Below are 4366 nucleotides of genomic sequence, written 5' to 3'. Positions count from 1 at the left end.
AAATTGGGTTCAACTTTTTCTTCTCTTAAATTTAATGAGAAAGCTTATGTGGGTAAGGAGCAAAAATTCATGTATGTCTCTAAGGTGCCTAAACCAAAGAATTACTATAGGCCTAAAATTGATAAAACTCCCAACACCGCTGGTAATGATGTTGATGCTTCATCTCTCGATAATACTTGATACACACTTTCTGCGCCTAGCTGAAAGGCGTTAAAGAAAAGCGCTTATGGGAGACAACCCATGTTTTTACCTACAGTACTTTGTTTTTATTTTGTGTCTTGGAAGTTGTTTACTACTGTAGCAACCTCTCCTTATCTTAGTTTTGAGTTTTGTTGTGCCAAGTTAAGCCGTTGATAGAAAAGTAAGTACTAGATTTGGATTACTGCGCAGTTCCAGATTTCTTTGCTGTCACGAATCTGAGCCCACTGCCCTGCAGGAAGCTCAGAAAATTATTCCAATTTACGAGCATGATCCTCAGATATGTACGCAACTTTCATTCAATTTGAGCATTTTCATTTGAGCAAGTCTGGTGCCATTTTAAAATTCGTCAATACGAACTGTTCTGTTTTGACAGATTCTGCCTTTTATTTCGCATTGCCTCTTTCGCTATGTTGGATGAATTTCTTTGACCCACTAATGTCCAGTAGCATTATGCAAAGTCTAGAAGTGTTAAGAATGATTGTGTCACCTCTGAATATGTCAATTTATATTGTGCACTAACCCTCTAATGAGTTGTTTCGAGTTTGGTGTGGAGGAAGTTTTCAAGGATCAAGAGAGGAGTATGATGCAACATGATCAAGGAGAGTGAAAGCTCTAAGCTTGGGGATGCACCCGGTGGTTCACCCCTGCATATATCAAGAAGACTCAAGCTGTCTAAGCTTGGGGATGCCCAAGGCATCCCCTTCTTCATCAACAAATTATCGAGTTCCTCCCCTGAAACTACATTTTTATTCGGCCACATCTTATGTGCTTTTTCTTGGAGCGTCGGTTTGTTCTTGTTTTTGTTTTGTTTGAATAAAATGGATCCTAGCATTCACTTTATGGGAGAGATACACGCTCCGCTGTAGCATATGGACAAATATGTCCTTGGTTTCTACTCATAGTATTCATGGCGAAGTTTCTCCTTCGTTAAATTGTTATATGGTTGGAATTGGAAAATGATACATGTAGTAATTGCTATAAATGTTTTGGGTAATGTGATACTTGGCAATTGTTGTGCTCATGTTTAAGCTCTTGCATCATATGCTTTGCACCCATTAATGAAGAAATACATAGAGCATGCTAAAATTTGGTTTGCATATTTGGTTTCTCTAAGGTCTAGATAATTTCTAGTGTTGAGTTTGAACAACAAGGAAGACGGTGTAGAGTCTTATAATGTTTACAATATGTCTTTTATGTGAGTTTTGCTGCACCGGTTCATCCTTGTGTTTGTTTCAAATAAGCCTTGCTAGCCTAAACCTTGTATCGAGAGGGAATACTTCTCATGCATCCAAAATACTTGAGCCAACCACTATGCCATTTGTGTCCACCATACCTACCTATACTACATGGTATTTTCCCGCCATTCCAAAGTAAATTGCTTGAGTGCTACCTTTAAAATTCCATCATTCACCTTTGCAATATATAGCTCATGGGACAAATAGCTTAAAAACTATTGTGGTATTGAATATGTAATTATGCACTTTATCTCTTATTAAGTTGCTTGTTGTGCGATAACCATGTTTATCGGGGAACGCCATCAACTCATTGTTGAATTTCATGTGAGTTGCTATGCATGTTCGTCTTGTCTGAAGTAAGGGCGATCTACACTGAGTTGAATGGTTTGAGCATGCATATTGTGAGAGAAGAACATTGGGCCGCTAACTAAAGCCATGATTCATGGTGGAAGTTTCAGTTTTGGACAAATATCCTCAAATCTCTAATGAGAAAAGAATTAATTGTTGTCAAATGCTTAAAGCATTAAAAGAGGAGTCCATTATCTCGTTGTCTATGTTGTCCCGGTATGGATGTCTAAGTTGAGAATAATCAAAAGCGAGAAATCCAAATGCGAGCTTTCTCCTTAGACCTTTGTACAAAGCGGCATAGAGGTACCCCTTTGTGAAACTTGGTTAAAGCATATGTATTGCGGTGATAATCCAGGTAGTCCAAGCTAATTAGGACAAGGTGCGAGCACTATTAGTACACTTTGCATGAGGCTTGCAACTTATAAGATATAATTTACATGATGCATATGCTTTATTACTACCGTTGACAAAATTGTTTCATGTTTTCAAAATCAAAGCTCTAGCACAAATATAGCAATCGATGCTTTTCCTCTATGAGGACCATTCTTTTACTTTCAATGTTGAGTCAGTTCACCTATTTCTCTCCACCTCAAGAAGCAAACACTTGTGTAAACTGTGCATTGATTCCTACATACTTGCATATTGCACTTGTTATATTACTCTATGTTGACAAACTATCATTGAGATATACATGTTACAAGTTGAAAGCAACCGCTGAAACTTAATCTTCTTTTGTGTTGCTTCAATACCTTTACTTTGAATTATTGCTTTATGAGTTAACTCTTATGCAAGACTTATTAATGCTTGTCTTGAAGTGCTTTTTGCTTTATGATTCACTTGTTTACTCATGTCATACACATTGTTTTGATCGCTGCATTCACTACATATGCTTTACAAATAGTATGATCAAGTTTATGATGGCATGTCACTCCAGAAATTATCTTTGTTATCGTTTTACCCGCTCGGGACGAGCAGTAACTAAGCTTGGGGATGCCGATACGTCTCCAACGTATCGATAATTTCTTGTGTTCCATGCCACATTATTGATGTTATCTACATGTTTTATGCACACTTTATGTCATATTCGTGCATTTTCCGGAACTAACCTATTAACAAGATGCCGAAGTGCCGCTTCGTTTTCTGCTGTTTTTGGTTTCAGAAATCCTAGTAAAGAAATATTCTCGGAATTGGACGAAATAAAAGCCCAGAGGCCTATTTTCTCACGAAGCTTCCGGAAGACCGAAGACGAGACGAAGAGGGGCCACGGGGAGCCAAACCCTAGGCGGCGCGGCCCCCCTTGGCCGCGCGGCCCCGTGGTGTGGGCCCCCCGTGCCGCCTCTCGACTTGCCCTTCCGCCTACTTAAAGCCTCCGTGACGAAACCTCCGATACCGAGAGCCACGATACGAAAAACATTACCGAGACGCCGTCGCCGCCGATCCCATCTCGGGGGATCTCGGAGATCGCCTCCGGCACCTCGCCGGAGAGGGGAATCATCTCCCGGAGGACTCTACACCGCCATGGTCGCCTCCGGAGTGATGAGTGAGTAGTCTACCCCTGGACTATGGGTCCATAGCAGTAGCTAGATGGTTGTCTTCTCCCCATTGTGCTATCATTGTCGGATCTTGTGAGCTGCCTATCATGATCAAGATCATCTATCTGTAATTCTATATGTTGCGTTTGTTGGGATCCGATGAATAGAGAATACTTGTTATGTTGATTATCAAAGTTATGCTTATGTGTTGTTTATGATCTTGCATGCTCTCCGTTATTAGTAGATGCTCTTGCCAAGTAGATGCTTTTAACTCCAAGAGGGAGTACTTATGCTCGATAGTGGGTTCATGCCTGCATTGACACCTGGGACAAGGATGAGAAAGTTCTAAGGTTGTGTTGTGCTGTTGCCACTAGGGATAAAACATTGATGCTATGTCTAAGGATGTAGTTGTTGATTACATTACGCACCATACTTAATGCAATTGTCCGTTGCTTTGCAACTTAATACCGGAGGGGGTTCGGATGATAACCTCGAAGGTGGACTTTTTAGGCATAGATGCAGCTTGGATGGCGGTCTATGTACTTTGTCGTAATGCCCAATTAAATCTCACTATACTCATCATGATATGTATGTGCATGGTCATGCTCTCTTTATTTGTCAATTGCCCAACCGTAATTTGTTCACCCAACATGCTGTTCGTCTTATGGGAGAGACACCTCTAGTGAACTGTGGACCCCGGTCCAATTCTCTTTACTCGAAATACAATCTATCGCAATACTTGTTTTTACTGTTTTCTCTCGCAAACAATCATCTTCCACACAATACGGTTAATCCTTTGTTACAGCAAGCCGGTGAGATTGACAACCTCACCGTTTCGTTGGGGCAAAGTACTTTGGTTGTGTTGTGCAGGTTCCACGTTGGCGCCGGAATCTCCGGTGTTGCGCCGCACTACATCCCGCCGCCATCAACCTTCAACGTGCTTCTTGGCTCCTCCTGGTTCGATAAACCTTGGTTTCTTTCTGAGGGAAAACTTGCTGCTGTGCGCATCATACCTTCCTCTTGGGGTTGCCCAACGAACGTGTGAAATAC

The sequence above is a fragment of the Lolium rigidum genome, chromosome 2 (assembly GCF_022539505.1).
Source record: "Lolium rigidum isolate FL_2022 chromosome 2, APGP_CSIRO_Lrig_0.1, whole genome shotgun sequence".
NCBI lineage: Eukaryota > Viridiplantae > Streptophyta > Magnoliopsida > Poales > Poaceae > Lolium > Lolium rigidum.
Note: the sequence above shows the minus strand (reverse complement) of the source record.